The sequence below is a fragment of the Aethalodelphis obliquidens genome, unplaced genomic scaffold, assembly GCF_003676395.1.
Source record: "Aethalodelphis obliquidens isolate GAN/ISIS:26980383/991018 unplaced genomic scaffold, ASM367639v1 scaffold7, whole genome shotgun sequence".
Lineage (NCBI taxonomy): Eukaryota > Metazoa > Chordata > Mammalia > Artiodactyla > Delphinidae > Aethalodelphis > Aethalodelphis obliquidens.
The window spans coordinates 42047215-42074990 of record NW_020837951.1 but is presented as its reverse complement, the minus strand read 5'-3'; the positions used below and the strand labels follow the sequence as shown (position 1 = coordinate 42074990).

Genomic DNA, 27776 nt, shown 5'->3' with positions numbered 1-27776 from the left:
TGAATTCCTTCAGTGTTTAATTTCATTACAAACTTGAGATGGAATCATGGAAATTCCTTACAATCCATCTGGCATCCAGAACAGGCATAGATTAAGTTGGTACATACACAGCGAAAACATGAGAAAACCTACCCAATTCCTTTGTGGACGTTATTTTAAAGAGTAGTTTCATCAGAGCAGGGGTTATGTCCTCACATGAACCCCTAAAGTTACTCAAGGGAAATAACTTCAAGTTCACCACATAATTGTAAGGCTTGTATCCACCCTCTGCAATCCTTCCCTCACAGTCTCACAGGCATCTCTTTATAATCAGAAAGATGACCTCCTACCCAGAAGCAGTGAAAGAAGAAAATATCCTTACTGTAAACTTTTACAGGGTGTAAGCAATTAGGAATGGATGAACAGCGATGGGTATGAGAAATCACCCCGCTATAAAGAGTGGTTCCTTGGAGGGTCTAGCACAGGGAGACCCGGGATCAGAAGGTCTAGGCTAGTGTAGACAAAAGGACCCTACAAAATGTCATCATCCACTAAAAAAAGAGCTGCTTGCCTGGAGTGGGAGCTGTAGTTACAGCAGATCAAAGAGACACGGAGATGTGGAGACACGGCTAAGCGAAGCTACAGATGGGCAGAGGCAGAAAAGGAGGCTGATGCTCTAGTTGAGTCCAGTTGAGCATTTAGGAAATTTTAGGAAATTTAGGAAATGAGGCACAATCCCAGTGTGCTCCAAGAAGGTCACATATCAGAAGCTTTATGGAGAAACGTGGCTCACAACTTTACTGTCTGGCTGAACTCTGCTGATTTGCAGATTATAAAAAACATATTGACAGCCATAAAAAAAAGAATGAAATATTGCCATTTGCCGCAACATGGATGGACCTAGAGAATATTATACTAAGTGAAGTAAGTCAGACAGAGAAAGACAAATACTGTATGATATCACTTTTATGTGGAATCTAAAAATGATACAAATGAATCCATATATAAAACAGAAACAGACTCACAGACATAGAAAACAAGCTTATGGTTACCAAAGGAGAGAGGCAGGGAGAAATTAGGAGTATGGGATTAACAGTACACACTACTATATACAAAACAGATAAGCAACCAGGATTTACTGCAAGGCACAGGGAACTCTACTCAAAATTTTGTAATAACCTACAATGGAATACAATCTGAAAAAAGATAACTGAATCACTCTGCTGTACACCTTAAACTAACACAAATTGTAAATCAACTATACTTTAATAAAAAAATATTGAACTAGCTCCCAGTGTTAAAAATTAGGGAATTTCACATAAAAATTGGGATTTCTGCCTTCTTTTGAAAATTCAGGAGGTGTGTGGCAAGTCAGGGCCTGCAATTCCACCGGCAAAGCTGCCTGAAGTCGAGGTGCAACACCCCCGCAGTCTGCTGTGATCTCCTCCAACCCTCTCACCCTTCGTTCACACACAGACATGCAGAGATTTGAGTTGTTTGTGCCCAGCTAGAAGAACAAGCTGGCGGGAAGAGGCTGACTGAAACCGAAAAGAAGAGGACTGGAGGGGTGAGATCTTCTTGGGTGTGCAACGGGCCCAAAGCAGTATGGGCGACCCTGGGTGGACCGACAGAGAACTAGTTAGGAGGGCAAGGTAGTCATCGAGGGGGCAGGGAGATGGCTGGACTATTGACTGTCTTATTTGCCTCCTTTAAATGGGGAGAAAATGCAGCAGAGATAAAGCACATGTCCCCTTTAACCTAAATGCAGAGCATACGGTTCGCTCCTTGGTTAATCCTCCCGTGGACAATGGTATCTTTAGAGCCTAATATAAATCACATTGTTACAGTGCTTTAGGGTTAGTAAAGCACTTTTACATACATTTTCTTTCACATACCCCTAACCACAATTTTGTGAGCTAGACTAGGCAAACAGTATTGTTGTGTATCGTAGATGAGGAAATGGAGGCCGAGGTTTGATGGAATTCAAACCGGACTTTGTCACCACAGCCCACGGACTCGCTGTTCCTTGGCAATGACCTGTCCTGGACTGCAAGGAACACTGGGCCACTTCAACCTGCCTGGACAGCGGCTGTTCAGACACCACAATGCTGGCTAGTGACTTAGGAGGTTTTTCCCTTACTAGGATGATCTTTCCCTGAGCAAATTCACCCCTCCTCCCCCAAACTCAGAGCGCCAGGAGTTTGCTCAGCCTGCAAGGCAGTGGTCAGTTATGTCTAGAAACATCCCTTATTTGTTCACGAAAGCCCTGCAAAATGTTTTGGCAAATAAATTCAGAAAGCCGGAAACGCTAATTATTAGGCAGAGACAAACCCACAGTAATAACATAAACAACAAAGTGCCTTTTCAGCGCTGCTATTCAATGTGCCTTCCTGTTGCCAGTGCCACGAAAAACACGCCGGGGAATGGCCTGGAGGGGATGGAAGAGGAAATGACTGCTTCCAAGACCTCGTCCTGTGGGCAGGCTGCTGCCCTCCCATTTACTACAGCAGAATCAGAGAGGAAGGGCGGGTGGGGTTTGTGCAGGCAGAGAAAAATAGCTCGAAGAATGGAGCTCCTTAAGAATACAGGGAAGGTGGGGCACTTATAATTCTTTAACGGATGAACTTTTTTGTTTTTAGGTTGGCAGTAAAATGAACGGGGAAATAAAGATTTTGCTCAGCTGGTTGCAGATACATAGGAACTAGTCCTTTGCCCAGACAGATGCCCGTCTCGGTCCTCCACATATGGCTGTGCATGGCGTGCCTTGTGTAAAGGTGTGTGCACAGTGGGCCCAGCCTGGGGGCTGAGACCCTTCCGGTATTCTGCCCACTCAGCGGCGTGCCTTGTTCAGCCAGGAAGAAACACCTTTTTGTAAGTGGACGCCTGTTTTCATTCACACAAAGGCACTCCCTGTGCTAGCAGCAGCCCCGACCTGGGTAATGGTTTGCGCACGTCAGCTTTCTGGCCTTTCAAGCCTGTGTCGTTTTAAGCCACACAGTCACGTTGGATGTCCTGGACTTAAGTACCAGCCATGTCGAGCCTTACACAAATCGGGTAAGTGCTTTTTTGCTTTCCTTTCTCTGTCTGGAGCAGTAAGAAAAGCCCCACCTTCCCCCATCTCCTTAGGGCCACTGTGAAGCCACTGGGAAAAGTCTAATGCTATTTCTTCCTTCAACATGTCCAGAAATGTCTTCCTCCCACACGGTTTTTCCGTATAGTAACATCACATTCCTCCTCCTCATTTAAGTTCCAAGTAAATAAAAGAAGAAAGCTTGTAAGTTCAATGATGTGCTACGTGGCCAAGGACCACAGGCCCACTTTGATAGGACAACGTCCATTTTCCAGGCAAATCATACACGTTCATGTATCTAAATTCCAACCACAGTCACAGATCTTCAAGTCATTTCACTAGAGTCGTATGGTTGAGCAACGCCATGGCTGGCCTCTCTGAGCAGCAAATCAAACCCCAAATTGGCTTGCTTCCCCCAGCAGACCGCTGGGATACGCGTTCCTGACCAACTGCAGGAGAGCTGCCAGCTTGATACTGCTTCCAGAGTCGGCTTGGCCAGGGCAACGCTGGAACAATTGGTCTCATTACCTTCTGAGATGACAATTAATTAGTGTGATGGAAACACGGAGTGGCCTCTCCGGGGAGCCGAGCCTCTGCCCTTCCTTCTGAGGGATGTGGCACTGGCCTCCCGTCAGAGCGAACGTCTGCGTCGGAAGATGCACTGGGGAGGACTTCTGGCCCCCTTGAGGCAGTCTAAGGGGGCAAGAGGAACAGAACACCTTCCAAGGAGTTCTTTGTTGGGGAACAAGAAAGATGAAAGAACTCCAGTGACACTGAAAATCCGACTTAGAACCAGAGATAAATATTCGGCAGTGAAGTGCAACGACAGGTTAGAGAATACATCATTCTAGACATGATGAAGGAAAAAAAAGGACAAATGTTTCATTGAGAAGTGCCTCAGAGCATGGCATAAAGAATGTGTGGTGACAGGAATCCAGCCCCATTGAGGAATCTGAGCTCAGTGACAACATCCTCGGCAGGCTTTATTAGGCACTCGTACCGACTGCATTGCTCAACACGCTGTGAATGAGAACGCGTGAGTCACAGGACAGCACCCCCCTGACTCCAGTCGGCAGCACAGGACATCACTTATTTAACTGTGGAAGAGGATGACTGACTCCCAAGGGCTTTCTAGAAAGGAACATACTATCTCATTGCAGGGGTGGGTGAATTAAAACATGACTCTCAAAACAAGCATCCTAAAACTATTTTAAAAATATAATTATTTAGAAATAATGAAAAGTCCTTTATGAAAGACTGTATATGCTTCATAGCCACCGAAATTCCTAAGCTATAGGTAAAGCCTTGACATTGGAGTGGGGTTGGCAGTTCAGTTAGTGGCCATGTGGAATCTAAAATTCAAACCTTGGTTTAACCATGACCCCCCCGGACTCCTCCTCTTCTAGTTCTCCCTGTTCCTTCTCCCAGCCAAACTGAATTAAAATGGTCACCCGAACTGGCTTCTCAACCTGTCCCCTGCCCCTCAGCTCCCAGCCTGTTGTGATTCACCTTCCACTCCACCGCTCCACTGACACTGCACTGGCCAAGATGATCACGTCTGAGGGGCCCTTTTCAGTTCTTCTCTTGTCTTCTTTTCAGTATTTGATAATACTGACCACTCTGTCTCAGACTGTATTCTGTGATTCTTTGATACTACATTCCCTTTTTCTAGAAGTTCAGTAGCACCTTGTCTTTCTAGCCAGTACTTCCAAATGTCTGCTAGGCACTCCACCTGATGTCCGTGGTCGCCTTCTACCCCAATGTGTCCCCCAAACACCTCTCGACTGCTTCCCAAGCCCCCCAAAGCAGGTCTGGTCTTCCTCTTGTTTATCTGTCAGAGTTAATGGTGTTCTCACTCACATAGTCGCCTCAGCCAGAAGCTGTGGACAATCTTGGCGCCTCTCTGCCTGGAGAACCTCCCACTTCCAGTCACTAAGTATTATTCAGTCTACTGCTTACCCACCTCTCAAGTTGTTTCCCTCCTCTCCACTGCCTTGGGTCTAGACCTCGTTCTCTCCTACGTGGACCCCAGCAACAGCTTCTAGCCTCTCTTCCTGCACTCAGGGAGCTTTTTTTTTTCCTGCGGTACGTGGGCCTCTCACTGTTGTGGCCTCTCCCGTTGCGGAGCACAGGCTCCGGACGCGCAGGCTCAGCAGCCATGGCTCACGGGCCCAGCCGCTCCGCGGCATGTGGGATCTTCCCAGACCGGGGCACGAACCCACGTCCCCTGCATCGGCAGGCGGACTCTCAACCACTGCGCCACCAGGGAAGCCCTCAGGGAGCTTTTAGAAATCCATCTTCCAACCACTACCAGATTATTTCTTGAGAACACAAACCCACTTACGTTACATCTACTCAAAATCCTCCACCTCCCATCCCAGCTTCCCACTTTCTACAGGACAAAGATTTTCCGACGTAAATAAACCCCACAGAGCTTCCTGGTCTCCTCAGCTCCCACTCTGCGCCATTAATCTTACCCAAGTGGACCCCTCTCAGTTCCCCAAGCCTGGAAGTCCATTCGTACCACCATTCTTGTCTCTGTCGAGGTTCTCTTCGTTTTGCATGCGCTCAGTCCAGCCTTCGTGCTCCTTGGCCTTCACTACCCATCTCAAACGCCTCCTTTCCTCTGAAGGCTTTCCTGCCCCCTCCCCATGCCCGTATCCAGACAGTCACTCCTGCCTCTTTACTCCCACAGCAAATGTGCATCCCCTCCCGGTCAGTCTCACACAGGGTTGAGGTGTGCCCTGAGAACGGAGACCACAGTTTCTCTTTTCTTTCCTCCTCTCTTTTCTTTCCTCCTCCCTGTAGCTCCTAAAGTGATCGGCGCCTTGTAAACAATCGACAAACATTTACTGGAGAAAGTTTTTTTCCTGCCCGTTCTTAGACCTTCACAGGTGCATGTAATTTCACACCCTTTCTCTCTCCATGCAAACCTGTGATGGGGAACATACACATGCATGTTTATTTCACCCAACAAGGACAAGTCTAAGGTGGGGAAGGAACAGCAAAGTTGTACGACTTGCCTAAAATCTAAGAGGCAAAGATTCAGAAATCCAGATTTTCAGATAAAAGACCCGTTTTTTTCTTTATGATTGACAAAAAGTTTCTGTAATAAAACTCCCTAAAAACAGGGTGCTTATTGTGTAGGACATACCTCCTCTCCCACTAGAGAATTTTAAACATCCAATGCTAAGTTTTCTGGTATGTATCATTACCTGGGTATTTCTGTGTGGGGAGCTAAGATCTCAGGTCCCCTAGAGAGTATACAGAACTTATTCTCTAAGGTCATTCTTATTCTTACTAGAGGTCATTGAAAAGGACCCAAATTCAGTGGGATAGGTAGATCACATCAAGCCAATTTCAACACCGCTGTTCTGACTGTCCTGCTTTTGTTTCTATCTGCAAGCTGTGTCCCCATGTGGTCCCTCCTGTCAGCCTCCACCTGGATAACCACCCCCCTCCTAATACTGTCCCCGCTTGGTCGGGGGGAGGTGATTACAAATGCTGGTGGCAGCATGTAGTGGGACAGTGGGATGCTTGCTCTGCCTACTTTAATTGTTGCTGCCCTCCTTCTGTTTGCTACAAAGACCCCCTTACTCTCCTCTCTCCATCATTTTTCAGCCTCATGCAATGCACACCCCATACACCAACTGAGCTGGCATCTCCTCTTTGATGTAATGTTTCAGAGGAAGGTTATTTTTTTTGACTTATGAGGCTTTCTCTTTCAACTCTCGGTGAAAATCAGCAAAGATTCCTGTTCTTATCAACTGAGCGCTTAAGTAAACAGAGCATGTGCCAGAGTCAATAGGATATGGAAAACGAGATTTTGCTGAAGATTATTTGTAATGGGGTTCTGCTGCTAACACAGAATCAGGAGTTCACATTTCGTGATGAAAAAGAGCATGAAATGGGAAACAACCAGAACTTCAAAAAGAGGGCAGGGTTGGTTTGCCTGTACCCAACTTGGTCAGGTAAGGTCCATGCTTTTGTAAATCTGGACAGAATTTCCTCCCCTCGCTGAGAGAACACTCTCATTTATATATGCAGAGAAGAAATTACACCATTCTGCCCTGCTCTCATTTCAACAGACTGTCCGTTGTGCCACCTGACCACTTTTACCCACTTAGGACAGTGCCTCCTTTGCCTGGACTCGGAGCTCAGAGGCACAAGAGCTTTGGCAGAGTGATGAGGAAAAGGGATGGAGTGTAACTGTGCAGAGGCAGAATAACCATGGCAACCACGGTTTGCCAACCTGTTCTGCCCTGTTAAGGCCTGGGAGCCCCACGTCCACTGAACTGGGTGTGCTGCTCCTGGTTTTCACACCCTCTACCAGCAGCAGGATTCAAACGGTTGGCTCTTCCAGCCCTTCACTGCAACGTGAATTTACATCCTCTTTCCGGGTATCCATATATCATCTGCAGGAAGCATCGCTATTCAGCTGTGGGGCCTTGGGAAGACTACTAGCACAGAGTTCTTGTTCCCAACCCTTCTCTTTTGTCCTTCACAACATAGTACCTTTTGCAGGCGGCTCAGGTATCTCAGTATCTGAGGAGGAAACCTCACAGTGTTCTATTTGCAATTATATCCCTGGCCTTGTATTTACAGTTATACTTTTTCTAAAGAGCTGAAAGACCTTGACATCAATCCCTCATTTTGTACTTCGATGTCCAGGCAAAGGCGACTTGATCTCCATTTTACTGGTGGAGAAACTGAGAAAAAATAAGGTTGAAGAGTTTATATCCTGGCAGTCTGTGGTGAGGCTCTCAAAATAGTGGCTCTCTTAGCATATACCTTCAGGCATGCACAGATGGAGAAAAGACCTTTCAGTAGGCCACATATGTTTTCTTTTCTCTTTCTATAAAAATTGATGCTATTGTAGAAAAGGAAAAGACAGACAGAACTGTTATCAACCAAATGATGCCAACTGGAAGAAAATTTGAGAAGAGCACACTACATGTCACTTTCCTGCTTCACAGTCTTTTAACCCTGAAAAACAGAGAATCTGTTGGTAGGAGATCAGGAGTCAGATCTGAGCTGGAGGTATACTACTGTGTGACTCTTCCAGCATATTTTAAACTTCTTAGCTCTTCATCTGAAAACAGGGATAGGGGTGGTTATCTCAAAGGGATGTATGGGGATTACATGAAATAACGTACATAGATAGTATTAACAAGGCCTAGCCCAAGGCAAACAGTTAATAAAGTTAGTTGTTATTATTTATGCTACTGGATGAATAACGGATCCTGACTTCGGTAACAGTGAGCATAATAACATTTTGTTTTCAAAACCATCTACCATGAAAGCACAACCATGGAGACCATTCTCTTGACCAAGAACTTGACAGCCTTTCTGACAGTACAGATAGATCAGAAGGGCCACTGTCATGCTCGATTTTGTGTCATACCCTGAGAAATCTGGATCAGTTTGCAGTTTGAAAAAGGAACCTATGTATTCACAACCATAAGTCACAGATACAGACATGCCAGGTATAATACAGAACAGCGTACAATGGCTACACCTGAGTGTCCTATTATTCCACTAAATTTCAATTTAGGATCTTTGTAAAATTACAACAACAACAACAAAAAAACGACGGCGCTATTTCATTAGAAAAAAGCAATTACCTTATGTTCAGCCTGTCCCATTTCTAAGAATCTTTCCACTATTACATAAACCACCTAAATGAATTTTGGAGCACCTCCAGGCAAGAGGACAGAGCTTGCTGCGATCTGTTGATATGATAATGACAAGTTGTTGCTATAGGAAAAACTGAGTTAGGGGTTTCAAACTATTTTTGAGCCTAAATTGGAAGAATCTGTTTCTGATTTTTATCCTGCAACCCAAATATAAAGCCACTATTTCATACAGATCACACGTCTCCCTTACGTCCTTTATATATATATATATTTCTTTTTTCTTTTTTTTTTTTTTGCCATATGCGGGCCTCCCACTGTTGTGGCCTCTCCCGTTGCGGAGCACAGGCTCCGGATGCGCAGGGTCAGAGGCCATGGCTCACGGGCCCAGCCGCTCCGCGGCATGTGGGATCTTCCCGGACTGGGGCACAAACCCGCGTCCCCTGCATTGGCAGGCGGACTCTCAACCACTGCGCCACCGGGGAAGCCCATCCTTTATATTTTTGTAACTCTAAATGTAGACTCATAAGCATAAGGGTTGTTGAATTCGCTTCTGGAAAAGTACTCAGTTTCTGTTTTTGTAAAATCACTTGTAGCCCAGAGATGAATGTATTTAAGATTATTAAAAGGTGCAATGGCTGAAGAACACTGTCTCATTAGAAATAAAGAACTGATCAACTTCAAGGTTAGATGAATTGACAGCCCCACTTCCTTCTTAGAAATTACAGGTTACATCAATTTCAAAATTAAAATTCTGGAAATACTTGCTATGGAAATTATCAGGAAATGCTCAAAATAAATGAAGAGCTCAAAATAAATGAAAACAGGAATATTCGTCACATGGCCAGACTAAACACAGATGGCCAGTGACATGCACACTGGGGGAGTTATCTGTTCATTCACTGCTTCGGGTTTCATTTGCTCATGCTTACTCTTTCCTTTTAAATGGCCCCAAAAGCCAGACACAACGTAGCAGGATGTGAAAACGTCCTGTTTTCTCTGCCCTGGACTGCTCTACTCATTCATGAACAAATGTCTGAGTGTCTTTTAAGGAGATGAGGCCAAGGCAAGCATTTTCCTTCTATGTAGACCAGTGCGATCATGCACCTCTGTTGGAGGGGTGCACCTCGTGCAATCTCTAGGGACAAAGGTGCAGCTGGTATAATTTATTGGCTGGCATGGTATGCATGACAAAGGTATTGATTCTGCTTTTCTATTAAGAAAGTAAAATTACATGTAAGATTTGCTCACCTAGAAGTTCAATGCTTTGTGTGGAATAGAAACGTTTAGTTTAACTGAGGGGGAAAAAAAACCTAACCCTATATTTTCAAAGAACAAATAACCAGTCTTTCTGGGAAATGGGCAGTTCAAAACTAGGAAATGAGCGTATTTGATAAAGCTCTGCCAATAGTTTATTGGTTACTGCCTTTTGCCCCAGAAATGACTTCAATGGCATGATATGAAAGTACCATTGTGCCCTCGTCCCAGTCCCAAAGAAATTACACAGAACTGTTTCCTAAGAATGGTCAGATGGCATCTTAGTGAAAAAATTTCTCTGAAAACACAAATGGAAATATAGAAGGAAAACAAGAAGAGATAGGAAACTTGGTATTATGGGGGCAGGGGCAGGAAAAATTAGGATTAAGCCAGCAAAAGTAATTGTAGAGGATACAAATAATTAAAGGGAGCACAGAGAACCTTGTTAAAGACTTAAAAAACATTTTTTCCCCCCACAGAAAGTTCCCTTTCATAAAAAATAGGCATCAATAAAAGCAAACTAAAGCTTCTGTGGCTTCTTGGCTAGAGAAGTAAGCTAGGTTTTAAATCACAGTCCCCAAAGAATGATTTTCCAGGTTTATACTTTGATGATGCTTGGTATATCTGTAAAACTAGCTCATTATCTCACCTTTTTTTCTTCTTTGTTGGCTGAAATGAGATCTATTTTGCATGAAAGCATGGAACATATCTATCATTGGAATAAAAATCCCATGATTAAACATGCAGAAGCAGATGCCATCACTGGTAATGTTAATCTATTAAAACACTTAAGGGCAATGATGTTGAGTTTTAATTTCCTAGTGAAAGTTCCACTACCTTCCAATAATAAAAAAATGCAATAAAATGAACCATAAAGAGAAGCCCTCTGCCATTTGCTATAAATGTCATGACCGGCTGTAATATGAGAACAAAAAAGGAAGTGAGTCAATCAGAAGCATCTATTGATATTTTGTGATTGCATTAAACACAGAAAGGCATTTAATTCTTATAATTAGTTCTTATATTTACTGTAGACTTTAATCAAAATATACATATAGTAAACCTTCTGGTCAAAGGAGTAAGAAAATAACACAAACTACAACTAAATTCCTGGCATAGGGCTTGGCTCATGGGTTTTGTTTACTAAATATTTGTTGAATGAATCAATAATCTAAATACCATTTATATCTGCTTTATATTTTGGCATGGAAAGTGCCTGCTTTTCAATTAAAGGCATTCCTGAGCCTACACAAGTATTTTCATTCTCTGACTGGTGTGGGCAGAGGCTGTGATTTAAGGATATGGTTTACCTTATTGTGAACCACCAACTCTGGAGGGACTGAAGAGGCGTCTAGGTTCTTAGTCTTGTCACTTCAGCCTCAGCTGAATACATATACATTTCTTAGGAATGAAGGATATCTATAATATGTATCCTTATATGTATAATAATATATATATAAACTTATTAAACTATTATATATTAAACTGTTACTAACAAGTAATTAGGTAGATTGTCTCAATCTTTAAACAAACTGTAAACTAGAATTTTTTCTGTAGTAACTAATATCAGTATTTCAGGCACAAACAATTTACATCTGGCAGCATATGACATCTGAGTGACTGTTTTCTGATGGAGAACACCTTTAAGAGGATGGAGCTCACGCCAGACTTCCCCTTACATGATATCCTAAGATCACTTGAGAAACACAAATTAAACTCTTCCAACATGACCATGGCAGAGAAGGGAAACGACAAAGAAAGACTGTCAAAATTAAGAGGACTTTTTTTCACCTTTTTTTAAACCATTTTTTAAAAACTGAAATATAGTTAATTTACAGTGTTGTGTTGAGCCTCAGGTGTACAGCAAGATGACGTCTTTAGACAATTACTTTAAAGTTATTTTTATTTTATGATCTATACTCTGAGTACTTTCTAAATGGGTCTGCTTAGTAAGCAAGTAAAAATTATTCCTGGAACAGTCAGTCTGTGTATCAATTAAGCCTTTGTTACCGTTTCATTATTTTACCTTGAAAACCAACAACATGAAATAAAGAAGGGATTTAAACCTGACCTCTTATCAGCAGTTCTTTTAAATATTGGTTCAACTGAAAGGGAATTCTGTGAAGAGGGAGGAAATAATCCGTGAAATCAAGATGTGTTATTACCATCTGGATTCATACCTCTTCCAAATTCCCTCTCACTGAACTCTCCCTTCCATCATCATGGAAAAGGGAAAGTGGACCCTCTTGGTAATACAACACCACCTCTGCTAAAACCGCAGAAAAGCTGAGAGGTGAAGCAGGGCAACTGGGGAAAACGAGGGAGGGAAATTCAGCCCCATGCAGGTTCAAGTGAGCTGGAAAACCCAAACATGGAATTGTCTGGGTTCTCTTCATCACCGCTGGCCTTAGCATCTTACTACCTCGGGCCCTTTTCTTTACCAAACATGGAATTCTCTGTTGTTAAATTCAATTATTTTCAGCAGGGATCTAAAGCTTGGCCTACATCTCTTAGCTTTGTGAGGTTAGTGGTGTACCGTTCCCTGAAATGCCACTTTTAACAACATCACACTTCTCATCTAGATCTCTGTTTAACCTGCAGGGATCCAGACCCTACGTGGTACATACACACTGTGTTACAGTCCAAAGGACGAGGAGGGTAGGAGGGAGGCATCTACCTAAATTCCTGCCCTGAATGTTAACGCCTGTTAATAAAAAAAGAAAAAACCTTTTTGCTCTTTTTAAAAGGCCATTTTCTTTTCTGCTGTTTAACTTAATGAAAAAACAAGTTATAGGTAAAGCATGTTGAGCAGGCAATAAACGCTCTTTTCGGTTTTGAATATAGGTTACATGTTTCACATAGCATTAGGCTTCTTTTTATTTCCTTACAAACTCCCCCAAAGCTTTTTTAAACAGAGCTGTCAGCTCTGTTTGTTCCAGCCTCTGATTTACAAAGAGCCCGTGGATGAGAGCGAGCACCGTGTCGGAGCTGCCACCGCGTTCCCACCACAGTCCCGCTTGTGAACCTAGGAGCAGAAATCGACCCTTCCTGCTTTCCACAGCGGTGCTCCCGGCTCGCCCCCATTTAGGCAAGTAGCACACAGATTTTGGGGGAGGGGATGGTTTTCAGCCCTGGCTCAATCATGGGATTAAGTCACCAGACCGGAAAGTAGCGTAGGTTCTGTGTTTCATCCTCTGGCACTGGAATTCTCATTCCAGAGACATGGAACCTGGGCCACTGAACCTGGGAGAGCTTCTTGGGGACCGCCCCACTTGGGGACCACTGCTCCACATCCACAGTAATGAGCAAATCAAAGTCGGTGCAGGGTTCTGATGCTAAAAATCAGTCCCTCTCTGCCACTTGGTGTGACTACTGCTACCTTCATTTCCCTGCCAGGCCAAGGGGTTGGTGTCTTCACTTCTCACGATTCCCTAATTCCTCTCTCTTAATCCATCTTTTGCCCTCAATGGGTGGCCAACATTGCTTTTATAAGTTTCCAAAGGCCTACCTGCGGCCTCAGTCTTCATTCTCTTCTGTAATATCTGACACCACTAGTCACTCTTCCTTCTTGAAAGTGCTGGCTGGTTCTCCAGCAACCCCTCTAGCCCTGCCTCCTTACTCTCTTTGGCCACTTTCTCTCCTCTAGCTGACCTCTGGGCGCAATCATTCCTCCAGAATTTTATGCCTAGCCCACTGTTTTTCTCTCTGCCCTTGACGTCTTGGCCGTTTGCTGAGCCACAGCTATTAACGCCCAAGCGTCTGGCTTCTCCAGCCCACTCCTCCTTCAAAGATCCTGGACCTGCTCTGTGACGGCCTGACGCTTTACTGCTCTAACCCGGGGAGGGCTGTGTGCACCTCAGGTCAATTAACTTCTTTCCCTGGCCTCCTCTTGATTTTCCTGTTTCTGTTACTGTCATTCCATCTTTATACTTGGGTCCCATCATACCAGCTACGAGTCTCCGCTTCGTGGACTGTTTCTGTGCCTTTGCCCTACACAATCAACCACATTAGCAGAGTCCTGCCTGTTCCTCCCCCAAACGGTCCCCCTGTGCTGACTTCGCTATGTTCACATCGCCTGCGTGAGTGCCTACACCTGCTTAAATACCAACTCGTAGAAGATGTGTTCTCCAGTCCCCTTTGAACACAAGGCCTCTCTACTGGGGATTACTATTCTGTAGCAAAATTCTGACACTTCACATATTGCTGATGAATAACAACAAAATGAAACCCATAAACTACCAGCCAAGGAAGGTATATCCTTACAGTATAGTCAGAAGAGTTAACCTATTCATTCCCCTAATGTATGGTTTGTTTTGCTGTCACCACAGAAATAGGTGGATGTAAAATAATGATACATTTAATAATTTCACGGATTCAATTCCATACTTTGATCCATCTCTGTTTGGCCACGCTGTGTATAATAAAAAGCAGATCAAGCTTATTAACCCATTAGTATGAAACTTGAAAACATGATCTAAAAATCACCTCCGTTTGTGTAATGTGGAATCTTTGCTTTAACGTAAAGAAGCAGCCGTTGCTTTGCTTCTTAACATACAGATATCAACTCTAAGTCCTGGCAACTGTAAGTTCCACAATGATAATAGGATTCAAAGTTCAAGAAAACTAGCTCTAGACAAGATGTTCATGCGTTTGTAGATTTGGACAGGCTATATAACAGCACTTTTTCAATAGAAGGAAAGATTTTAAAATGCTATTTTAGAGTACCGTTAAGCTGTCACCAGCCATACAGAATGCAGTGAAGTATGAGGCCTACTGTGTAGGATAAAAAGTAAATGCATCCAATTTACCCTGCAGCTATTCTGGGTCTTAAGAGAGTGAAGCTCCCATTGGCCACAGCAAGCCACTTGTGAGCTAGCAAAATTAAATTATAACTTTTTATGCTGGATTTAGTAAAGTATAATATATAGTGGCAGAAACATTCAACTGCTTGAGCAAAGAAAAAAAAATCCCTGAATTCATGCAAAAATTTTCAAAGGAGGGCTTCCCTGGTGGCGCAGTGGTTGAGAGTCCGCCTGCTGATGCAGGGGACACGGGTTCGTGCCCCAGTCCGGGAAGATCCCACATGCCGCGGAGCAGCTAGGCCTGTGAGCCATGGCCGCTGAGGCTGCGCGTCTGGAGCCTGTGCTCCGCAACGGGAGAGGCCACAGCAGTGAGAGGCCCGCGTACCGCAAAAAAAAAAAAAAAAAAATTCAAAGGAAGCTAACTTTCTATTCTTCCACATTTAACAGAAGCCATGAAATATTCGTAGGCTGAGATTTCACATCAAGGTTGCCCTGGAACAGAATCGGTATTTCCCAGTAAGAGAGCCCATGGCCCCCAAGGCTCTGCATACTGGCTGGGGCAGGGAGCGAAGGAGACCTGTTGGTGTCTGGTCTCCTAGGCAATCCTGCAGCTCAGGCAGCCCACCTTTCTGACCTGGTTCTCCGCCAGACAATGCACAAGGGGAGGATAATGCACATACATTGTCACTAATGACGCGAGTGACCTGCAGAAGCAGATACCACCCCTGATTTACAGATGAGGAAACTAAGCCTAGGAGAAGATAACCAATATGCCTAAGATCTGGGAGGTTGGTTTACCTCTAAATATCACCCGCCTCACCGCCAGTGGTTCTCAAGGGAGGCTGACTGCCTCCTGCTTCCCCACCACCACCACCCTCCGCCTGCCCCCGGGGATTCTGGCTGCTACAATGACTGCGGGACAGAACTGGCATTGAGTGGGCGGGGACCAGGAATTTCAAATGTTCTGTAACACACTGGACAGTTCTCACCTAAGGAAGAACTGTCCTGTCCCACAAGCAACAGCAACCCACGAGAACACTGTGCCGTGATTCTCCCGGAGCTTGAAGGGGGAGAAACCACCCTGAGAGGCCTCACCAATTAATGTTGTCAGCAGGCTAGGGGGGCGGGGGGGGGGGGGGCAGGGATGTCCACTAACACGGGTGTCTAAGTGAACATACGTGAACCTTTTCTTAATTAACAGATTGTAGCTAACATAAGAAGGAACCATTTAAAGAAGACTTTACTAAATACTCACAGATAACGAAAGGGAAACAAATACTGGCTGAAACATGAAACTAAATAAGACAGCTTCTCCCATCCTAGCTCCCCAGCTGGATGCCGGGCACCTCACTAGCAATGACTGCTCAAGAAACTACACCAAGGCTCCCAGAAGTCAAGACCTAGGATGCTAACAGTTCCTTGGTGGGACAAGCTCTGCTTGCCCCCGCTGGTCCCTCCTTCTCCCCTGCCTCCCTGCATGGACTGCACGGCACCAGCAGTGTGCCTGGACCTTCTGGCTCTCAGACGGGTTCAGCCAAGGGGGAGCTCTGGCAGGAGGCCTGAAAGCAGAGCATTTACCTCCCGGGCTCCTTCCATGCAAGGTTCCCCTAGGTTAGATGTATTCCCAACTGGAGGCCACGGCTCACTGAAGCTAACAAACTCTACGTATCTCTCACTCTTTGTGGTAGGCAGGATGATGCCGCCCCCGCCCCCGATATCCATGTCCTAGTCCCTAGAATCTGTGCATATATTACCTTACATGGCAAAAGGAAAGTAAGGGTGCAAATCAAATTAAGGTTAATCACCTCATCTTAAATAGGGGCATTATCCTGGATTATCTGGGTGGGCCCAATGTAATCACAAGAGTACTTAGATGTGGAAAACGGAGGCAGAAGAGGTCAGAGGGATGCCATGCGAGAAGGACTTCACCCACTGCTGCTGGCTGTGAAACTGGAGGAAGGGGCCACAGGCCAAGGAATGCAGGAGACCTCTGGAAGCTGGAAAAGCTGAGAAAACGGATTCTCTCTTAGAGCTTCCAGAAAGGAAAGCAGCCCTGTTGGCACCTTGATTTTGGCCCATCTAACCCATTTCAGACTTCTGACCTCCAGAAGTCTTGTTTTAGGCCACTGACTTTGTGGTAATTAGTTACAGAAGCAATAGGAAACGAATATATTCTTTTCAGGTTCTGGTAACCACTCACCCCCTTTTCTGGCCTAGATCACTGACTCTCCTTGGTGGTTCCTATCCACACCTTTGCAGAGAGCCTCTTCATAAATAAACCATATTCTCCCCCATTTTGACTGTGCCCCTGTTAGAACCCAGAGTAACAGACTTCCCCCTTATCATTCGGCTTTTTCCCACTGAAAGAAAATTAATCCTTTTTCATTCTAAACTCCAAATGGAGCCAAATTCATTAAAACCCAGGACCCCTCTACATTTGTCAGTAACCTATTAATGTATTTCTCTTAACAAACAGCCCACTTTGCTATTGCATGTATCCTTCCCTACCTGAAAGGCCACTAGGGCCAACCGTCAAGACAAGAGTCAGTATCAAGTCAGCTCAAAATGATGACACCTGGCACAAACTTTCAGAATGTAATTTGTAATATTAGGAGAATAAAAGGGTCCTTCTCTCATTCTTACCTATGCATTTTTGTGAAATTACTGAACCAATAGAGTAAGAAAACTCTCTGCTTCATATAATCTGTAGTCTGGGACTTCAGGAACTTTCCGGCTCTATCAGATGTCAGCCTTGGTTAGAAAAATGTTATTTCAGGATAACCCAATTAGACACTGTAAATACCAAGGAGCAAAGTCCTTGGAGCTGTACGTGTAAAAAGCAGCATTACCAACCATGCAAAACGTTTAACTGTTGGGGAGAGAAGGCTGAGTGGTCAGTGGGCAGCAGCAAGGAATATCATGGGGACATGTCCTGACCACAAGGCACCCAGAGTTCTATGCCCAGCTCTCCTAGTCACAGGCTCTGTGCCCTTTGGCAGGTCAATTTTTTCTCTGGATCTCAACATTTCCCCATCGTAATGAAAGGAAATTAGATTACCTTTAATAATCACTCCAGCTCTCATGTGCTATGAGTCTATGAAATACTGAGTTGGAAAGTGCTACAAAACACTAATAAAGAGGTCAGTAACGATTATCATCAGCCTTAGTGATGCTCATTCATTCACTCATTTATTCATTCATTCAATAGTCAGTGAAGGTAACTCTGTGCCAGGTACTATTTCAGGCGCTGGAACTAAAATGATGACCAAGATACCATCCCTACCCTTGAAGAACTTATTGTTTTGAAGAGAAATATATATTAAATTGTTAACACTGCTATATTAGAAGTTTACATATGGTTCAAAGGGGACACAGACAATAGTGTTTGATTCTAATATTCCTGGGAGGGGAAAGAGCAACCATGCTTGATAAATTCTACTTTTTAATAATTATTTACCACTAGCTGGTAGAACAAAGACGGGCACTGATTAACAACAACAACAACAACAAAATAAAACCAGATCATCACAGCCAAAATCGTTAGTTGTGTTATCTTGTCGACAACCTTTACTGATTGCCATGGCTAAGCAAATTATCCAATTATCAGTGGTATATATTAACCATATCGATGGACAAAATAACCCAATCAGGAGTACTTCTCTAGAAACTTCACACAATAACGCCACAGTTGCATACAACAATGAGTTATAAAAGGAATATAAATATAAAAACTGAGTAGTTCTTAAATTAAGCATCACTATCTTGAGTTAAAAAAGGATAGAGGCTTAGAAATTAGCTGATATAATATTTAGTCAAATATTTTGTCTAAATTAAAATAAAAAACTTAAAAATGGTGGCATATAAAAGTTTTTTTTTTTTATTGAAAGATAACTGTAGTCTAGAATTTATTATTAACATTGTCTTTAAAGAAATATATTCACGCTTTGCATCTTTTTTTTTTTTTTTTTTGCGGTATGCAGGCCTCTCACTGCTATGGCCTCTTCCGTTGCGGAGCACAGGCTCCAGACATGCAGGCTCAGCGGCCATGGCTCACGGGCCTAGCTGCGCCGCGGCACGTGGGATCCTCCCGGACCGGGGCACGAACCCGCGTCCCCTGCATTGGCAGGCGGACTCCCAACCACTGTGCCACCAGAGAAGCCCTGCATCTTAAACTGAGACTTAAAAGGTGTCCTCCATATAAGATTTTAAAACAGGTAGTTACTGAGCTTGAAGAATGTACCAGTTGAAATCAGAGCTCCTTTAGTAAGACAGAGTACATTCCGAACATCCTTTCTGTATATCTCACCTGTGCAGACATCAACCTTTATCATCCCCTGCCCTCCTCCACCCTGTGCTCCATTTCAAGACCCAGATCAAACCCCACCTCTTCTTGCCTGAGCACCCAAGCTCCCTAGGAACTCTATAATCAGACAGCACTGACTGTCTGTGCCACCCATTTGGGCCCTCAACATGGAATGACTTTTTTTGTTGCTGGTTTAACCATTCATTTGTATTCCCTCAACCAAATTGAAACTTCCACAGAAGCCAACATCAGATTTCAAAATTTTTTGTATCACAAATATTGTTTTCCTTTTCTAAACTACTTCCAATTTCTTTTGCTCCTCGGATAAAGGCCGAGTATAAAGAAAGAAATAAAGGATCCCCCAATAAGGACCAGAACTGTGTGCTAATTATGGTAGAGTCTTAGTAAAACATTATTAATTGAATGAATGATTTTAAATGTTTCAGTCAAACCATCTATTAAGACTGTGTACTCATCTGAAACAAATCCCAAAGTCTGAGTACAGAAAAGTCAAGCAGAAACAGAGCATCCTTGGGCTCAAACTCACGGTGTGAATCCATCTCCAGGTGGCCCTCAGGAGGACAAAGGCAGTCTTCTTTTGTGAATGGGAGGAAGTGACAATAACTGGGTGTGAAAGCATCATATGCAAGAGCACACATTCAGGAAAATAATCTTGATTCTAAAGTGCAGTCCTTTCTATGAATTAAAGTTGTACACCATTGAGAACTGGTTTATCCAATCTGGATTATTCCCAAACACAGTATCATGGAAGAGGGCTGAAGACAGGTCTAAAAGGCAGGCAGGGACAGGCAGGGATAAGCAGAGCCTTTCAAACATCTCATCATCATTAAGCCCCTTTAAAATAACTCAAGTAGGCTATGGGCACAAATCACAAACCTGGGCCAAAAAGGTAGCTTTGCGATATAAACCTATCCCCAAACTACCAGCTCACAAGCACAAATATCAGCCCTTTTAGACCTCAACAGAGCCAATTTTGCTTAGGGGCAGTCAACAGATAGGAGTTACCGACACCCTGACCTCTTGTCACAGATGCAGTAAGAGAAGCATCAGCATATATACAAAATACAGTCCATGGGGATTGGTCCCACGATCCCCCTTGGATACCAAAATCCAGGTATGCTCAAGTCCCTTATATAAAATGCCATAGTATTTGCATATAACCTACGCACTTCCTCCCGTACACTTTAAATCATCTCTGGATTACTTATAATGCTTAGGCATGTAAATAGTTGTAAATACAAAGTAAATGCTATATAAACAGCTGCCAGTGTGCAGCAAATTCAATTTTTACTTTCTGGAACTTTCTGGGATTTTCTTTTTCTCCAAATATTTTTGATCCATGGTTGGTTGAATCCACAGACACAGAACCTGCGGCTACGGAAGGCCAGCTGTACACCTTTATCTTTGTAAGTATATATCACAGGATAAAGTGTATGAATGTGTGTTACTTAGTAATAGAAATTGTAGCAAATTATATTACTAAACCAATTTAATCTAAGGGCAGTTCTATGGTTATACTTTTCAAAATAACTTCACCAATTTTTGGTGTTCAACGCTGATCATCACCTAGTTTTTCCAACTGCAATAATGCTTTTCAAACAAAAAGTCAACCTTCACTGAAATAGACTAACCTTTATGAATTATGAGTCACAGGATACTTAATGATTCGTAGCATAGTTTGGTTAATAGACTTATTTTAATAAGGAAACAGTTTATTAAGTTTCTTCTTAAATGATGACATTTTCCCAAATTAGCTTTAAACAATTTAACTCTTCAAGAAATATGAATGCTAAATACTAGAAGATAAGCTATATTTATTGACCTAGCCCACATATTTCTTATTATCAACAATATTACTTTCAGCTGTTTCCCCACTGACTGCCTTTGTCCATATTTATTGACAAAATTTTAATTTCTTAATAAACTAATCATGTACATCTTCTACCATTATTTTGATTGGAAAAAACACAAAGAACTGACACTCAGGAGACGAAATTTAGTTGTATAATCTGTAGGACAAGCCTGATGAAACTAAGTCAGATAATTATATTTTCTACTCTTCAACGTTAAGCCATTTTCTTTTAGTGGGAATAATGAGCTCCGACCAAAAGCGCTTCAGGAGAAAACTGGAGGAAGAGTGATAAAACTAACAGGTCATGACTGCGTACCTTTATCACAGCATCCCAGGGCCACGTACAACATTTATAAGAGAAGACTTGTTGTATAGGAACACAATCATTTGGGTCAAGAAGGCTAAATAAGTGTAATCGGATTAAGGAGAATTTTGAATTATTCCCTCTTGGGATAATTTAGTTAGCTAAGTTGGTAAACAACCATATTTGCTACACAGAAATGTAGAGAATTGGACAGGAATTAAATCTTCTTAAATACTACTTTAATGACATCACTGCCTTGCTGAAAAATTCAAAACTGCTCTCAAATGCTTCTAGGATAAAACCCAAACTTCCCTGTGCAGCCTATAAAATGCTCCTTAATTTGGTCACTTCCTATCTATATAATTTTATGAACAACTACCCCTCAACAGGGACGTGACTCACTCTCTTCTGAATGGACTCCAGTGCCCTCTCTATGCCTGAAACCATCCCCTTCCTGAATGCCCTCCCCTCACGCCCCATCACTCAAGGCCTGACACAGGGTCTCCCCGCTTCGCCACTAGGTTCTTCCAACCACTCAAGCCACAGAAAATGCTGAAGATATTTAGAATTTCTAATTAGATAGAGAGATAGATGTGAAATTTTTAGTTTAAGTACCTACATGTATATATAAGAGAGATTTCCTTCTAAGTAGTGCCATGACAGTGGGGACTTTGTCTTTCAGATCTTTGAAACACCCGCAGTAAGAAACACTGCTAGAACAGGATAAATGACTGCTTCCCTTCATCATCCGGTTCTTTTCAATAACTCTTGAAGGTAATATGCTGATATGACAGTTTTTAAGACTAGGATTAAAAAAAATGATCTTCTGGGTCAAGAAGGCTATGGGCTTAATCAGCTAATGGAGAATTTTTAAATAGTTTCCTCTGGGGATGACTTAGTTACGTGATATCGATGAACACATTTGTGACGTATAAATGAGGTTAGAGGAGGCTGTTTAAGAAGCACGTTTGAAACGTCAGATAAAGTCTGATGCCATTTTTAGGTGCCAGCTTTTTCCCCACCAATGGCACATACTTTACCCCAACTGTAACACCTCCAGCTGTGTACTTGAAGTGGGCACATTTTACTGAATGTAAAGTATATCTCCAAGTTAGTTTAAACAAATGTTTAAATCTTTGTTATGATTCTGCCTACAAGATACATCACACAATAGGCTACACATGGTAGCTAAACAACTAAAAATGAGTTGGCGAAAGACAATTCAGCTTCTTCTTTCTTGTGCTAACATTCTGCTTTCTTACGACATACCTCCTGGGTTCCCCAGAAGAGAACTACAGCCTTTCACCCAGCCCTGTACTCTTCCCACATCACAACCGCTGCGCGTTCCCAGTATTAACGCTCAGGAACCAGGGCCGAGTAGCCAGCCCAACAGTCTGCTAATGTGAGACTAAACGTCGAGCTCCGGAAAGTTATTTTCAAAACACTCAAACTGGCTTGAGTTCCTCCCTGCTTCTCTAAAGCACAGAGCTTTTAGTTTTTTATTTTGGGGGGCACTGGAGGGTTGGGGGGAAATCTATTGTGACATCTCAGAGGGGTCTTCGACAGCCGTGGGCTTTTCTGATCCCTTCTAAGGTCTTCTTCAAAGGCAAGGTATTCAAGTGCTGCTTTTTGGTGGCTCCCTCTCTCCACACCCTCACTCTGCTTTGCTCCCAATGTCTTAACTTCATGGTGAACTCCCAGATGGAGTGATAAAGATGTGTCAGTTATCCAAAGCGTGCTATAAAAATATCACTGTCTTCTGATCTATAATAGAACTGTAGAGTTTTACTACCTGAGTGGACAAATGTGAAACCTATGGTTCTTTAATATGAGACCAGCTGCCATTAGAGAAAAAGTACTCCTGTAGGACAACTTGAGATTTTCTAATTACTGGAGCAACACTGAACTTTCCCCAGGGTGTGTGTGTATTTACATAAATGGCTACAGTACAGGCAAGGGGCAAGAGTGGAGACCAAAGTTTTGGACAAAACATTGGTATGCCCTAAATTACTATCTCAAGTATGCTGAATCTAAAGGTTTACTTTATTCCAGGGATAATACAGAATGAGTTTTAATAGTTCCTCCAAATCAAACACTAGGAAGCGTGAGTGTCCAAAATTTCCTGAAGGACAAATGCTATTACTTGTTTGTCAGAAGTCTTATAACTTCCTGCTATATCATGTTTTATTATCTATTATTCAATATTTCTTGAGCATTCACTCAGCACTGAGCTAAGTAATGGAAACTATGTGAAATAAAATGCAGACACATTATGGTTTGGTTGTAAAGTCTGCACTTAAAGTAAAAATTATATACGGTCAAAATTACCTGTGAAAATTCCTAAAATCACTGTCAAGTTACGCTTAAACTACTAGGATCTGAATTTTTGAAAGCCTAAAAGACAAAAGAAAATTTCTTCTGTTTCTTTTAGCATTTCAGCTGTGGCTTTCCCTTTCCTGAGGGAGCACTTCACGTAAGGTGAATTGCCAGCTGCTAAATGTGTATATGATACAGTTTCTGGGTTAAGAAACTATTTCTGACGTTAGTAAACCCACACTACAAATACATATTTCACATGAGGTACAGATTAGAAAGCGCATTTTAACTCCCTTTAGCAAACTGGGTTCTTGACTGCAAACTTGTGTGCCTGGTGTGGAAGAAACGATCTTCCATGTCATAGATGGGGACGATGAAGCCCAGCGAAATGGAGACACACCCAAGGTCGCACACAGAAAGGACTCTCCTGGTCCTGTGCTTTTACAGCACACCAGCCTCTGCATACATACCGTGCTCGGACACGTGAAAGGGGCTCGTGCATACGCAGAAAGCAACACAACACACACCCCCACCCCCGAGGCTGTGCAAACTGACAGCACACTCTCCCAGGCGTAAGGACTAATGCCAAAGGAGAACAGGAATATCCAAGGTGGAATCTGGCAGAAGGAAGATCTGGCTTAGAGGAGGGTGAGAGGATATTCCAGGTCATGAGAATGTTCCCAACAAAGGCACTGGAGGGAGGGAAGAGCAAGTAAATTTGCCTCCCTGGAAGGAAGAACGTCCTGGAAGGTACAATAGAATGAGGTTTTGTATTCCTCCCTTGGGGTCTAACCCTGAGGATGTTACAACACTCCAACATCCCACTTAGCTGAGGCTGGCTGAAGAGCAGAAATGGAATGGCCGTAACAGTGGCGAACAGACGTTTGCCCGTACGATGAAATATCTATCTGTTTTCACATGCAAAGTATAAGAGCTGATACCTACTCGTAGTTGGGTACAAAGAGGAAATAAACCTTGTTATATCTATTACCCTTTCTGAGGCTTGACTTGGCCCCCAAGGGAAGTAAATGCTTATGTATTCTCTAATAGGGCTAATGGCAGAGATGCCTATTTATTTTACGTTTATTTGCAGTGCTCCCGGGAGTTGAAAAATTCCCTCCACCAAAGGAAAGCACATATAGGAATCAAATCACTAAGCTGCTCTTCTTTTACTACAAATAATGCATTTAGGAGTTTGTTGGCAGGTGTCTTCATTTGGCATTTCCTGAGACATAAGAACAAGGAAGGGGTGGGAAGGGCCAGGAGGAGCGAGCCAGGGAAGAAGAAACGATGTCTGGAGGAAGACAATGGAAGGCAGCCACCAACACTGCTTCTGGGCCCAGGGGACGAGACGATACCAAATATCCAAACGTGGCTATGTGCCCCTGCATTAACCAAATTAAGCACAGAAACAAAACATCTCTCTCATTTGTGTTCCGATTTCATGATCAGGGGGTGGTTCACACAAATGCATTTAAAGCCTTCCATCATTTCTTTTCTTAGGTAGAAAAAGGGCCAGGCACTTCACACAGGATATTAGGCTCAGACTTGCCTCAGGTAAATCCATAAAGAAGGTAAAAATGAGTCTGTCTTCACCGTCTCACTTACCCTCTCTGGAACTTTCTACCTATTTCTGGCCTAGGGGTGAACTCTTGGGACAGTGACGCCGGTTCCAACATGCTCTTCCTTCCACTTCCTCCTACTGCCCACCCGATTTCATATCTGTTCCACCTTAACCCACTAGCCCAGGAATCTGCAGATAAAACAGAGGCATTCCCCATGGCACTCAGAGCCCCCTGGACTCTATTTCTACTTATATTCAGGGTGGCCTGGCAAAGCAGGTCATCTAAAGTTTCAAGTTCAGTGTGATTTAGCTGACCTACTGAGATCACTGAAAACCAAATTCTCAGGTTAGGCAAAGGAGAGAAAAAGAGATGACTTCATCATTGCTTCAGACAATGAACACCCCTCAAATTTAAAAAAGGTCAGCCAGTTACCCTACATCCCAGACCTACTTCCACTTGTGTTAGAAATTAAATGCTCTACACAGCCTACGTGAATCTCTCCAGTCAAAGGGTGAGGGGTTACATTAGCTCACATCTTTGCAGTTAGAATAGTAAACATAATTTAACTTTTTACCAGGCTCAACAACAATCATCTGTGCTAACTACCCCCCCAAAGAAGGTAGGAGCCACCAGTCAGGCCGACAAGCTACTAGGCTGAGAGCCTGAGTATTCACTACAGCCTGGTCCATCTCCCCACCTGCTGATTACTTCATGGATTTGCTTCCCGCAAATATATCTCCATGGAGCTCTCTGGAGACGCCTTGGAAGATGTCCACTTTCATAGATCGGAGCCAATTTTGATGCCAATAAAGAGCCTCAGAAGCTGAGCTCATAAACCGGTCACCCCTTTCCTGGTAACTAGAAGGAGAATCACGGAAGCCGCAATGCTGAAGGCATCGCTTCACACTTCAGTCATGCAAACGGTGGGAAGCTCTCAAGGTGAGTGTCATAACATGAAGGCCATGCTCCAGAGCAGCGTTCAGGGAAGCCAAATAAACTAAGAACCTTAACCCCAATCTCCCCACCCTCTGTCCACACCGCGGTCACACTGACTTAACTCACCATTTATTTTTTCAGGGGGGGTGGGGAGTTTGGCTGAAAAGGGGGAGACAGTGAAGAGAGAGACCTACACACAGTGAGGTGCATGATAGGCAGAGTTTCCCCAAATCCAGTCACCCTCATATTCCACCATACAATCTTCTGCTATATCTGCATACCACCAGGATTATTTAGTCATATTTTTAAAAGACAGTTTATACCATAGCTAAAATTGAAAAACAAATATCACATTCTGTACACCCCTCCCTATACAAAGTATAATTATTGACTTTTTTAAAATATTGTCAAAGAGAATGGGCACAGAATCCGGGAGGGCAGTGGTGTGCGAGCACGGGCACAGATGGCCGAGTCTGGTCTCCTCCCTGAAGGAGAGGCAAATCCCAGGACGGGGCAGAGCACATGCCCAAAGGGGCAGCGATGTGACCTACTGACGGAGGAAGAGGGCTTTCAGACAGGCCTGGGTGACACTCTGAGCACCAACCACAGGACTATCTAGGTGAGTTAGGCGAGTTACTTCATCACCCTATCCCACAGAAGGGCCACAAACCTCCTTTTCACAGCGATTGTAGAAAGCAAATAAAACAACGTACTAGCACTTAGCACCCTGCTCAGTACAAGGCATCTATTACAGTTGCTGCTGCTGCTGCTTTACCTCTAAAAGGAGGAAAAGCAAACACAGCTCCTGGACAGGACTGCCCTAAACCCATTGTTTTTAGCTCATGTTTATGAAGGGATTGGCTTACTTGGTGCCAGGCATTATGCTAAGCACTGGACATTAATGCTCATTTGATCCTTATCTCTTTGGAGCCTCCCAATAACCCTATTAGGTAACTGTTATTAGTATCCCTATTTTACAGAAGAAAAAAGTGGGACTTGCCCCAGGTCATCCGGTAATAAATCAGTGAGCTGGCTTCCACTCTGGTCTCTGTGAAAGCAAATAAAAACTGTGCAGAGCTGCAGGAGCATGAACTCTGCTACAGCACTGCCCTCCGCTTGACTTTCCTTACCTCTTCACCACACAGTGTAGCCTTAAAGGGCCAAAATTCTCCACACAGAGTAACTGGGGAAAAATCAGTTCAAATACATTTTCATGTCTATTATATTATAAATTAAATGTAATAAATCCTTTCAACTAAATGTATTTGCAATAAACCTGCCAAAAAACCCACACTTGGAAACACTTGAGATGAACCATTTTTAATACTGACATCCCAAGAATGATGAGAAAGTCCTATGAATGAATGTGTAGCTGTAATTACCCTGTAACATTTTTCTCTAATAATGCCTCTACTGCTTGTCTTGCAGACCAACCCTCTCCAAAGCGTATTGTGGTAGCTCTTCAAATATTCTGTACTCTCGTATAATTTGTTTATATTCCCTATTCCATTTCACAGAGACTGTCATTATGAAGGTTATTATTATTATAGATTTTTCACGCGATCTGAATACCAACTGCAATGGCCTCAGTAACAGAGTTCCCTCGACATCCGTTGCAAGCATGAGACCCACAACCCATCAGATGTTTTCAAGGGACACTTGAAATCTGCTCAAGTTTAAGGGAAGCCGAACTGATAGCTAACAAATTGATACATTTTCAAGCACAGATTCTGTACAT

The 27776-nt window shown here is 43.3% G+C and overlaps 1 protein-coding gene and 1 long non-coding RNA gene across 2 annotated transcripts in view; one reads left to right on the top strand and one right to left on the bottom strand.

Moving 5' to 3' along the window:
- The window catches only part of GNAQ (G protein subunit alpha q), a 290132-nt gene that overhangs the window by 117467 nt on the left and 144889 nt on the right, over positions 1-27776 (bottom strand). The gene's annotated exons all lie outside the window — the stretch shown is intronic.
- On the top strand, positions 1165-27568 carry LOC113620023 (uncharacterized). The gene is made up of 3 exons (XR_003432628.1): positions 1165-3033; positions 20425-20471; positions 21904-27568. It is a non-coding gene; the product is annotated as an uncharacterized LOC113620023 (long non-coding RNA).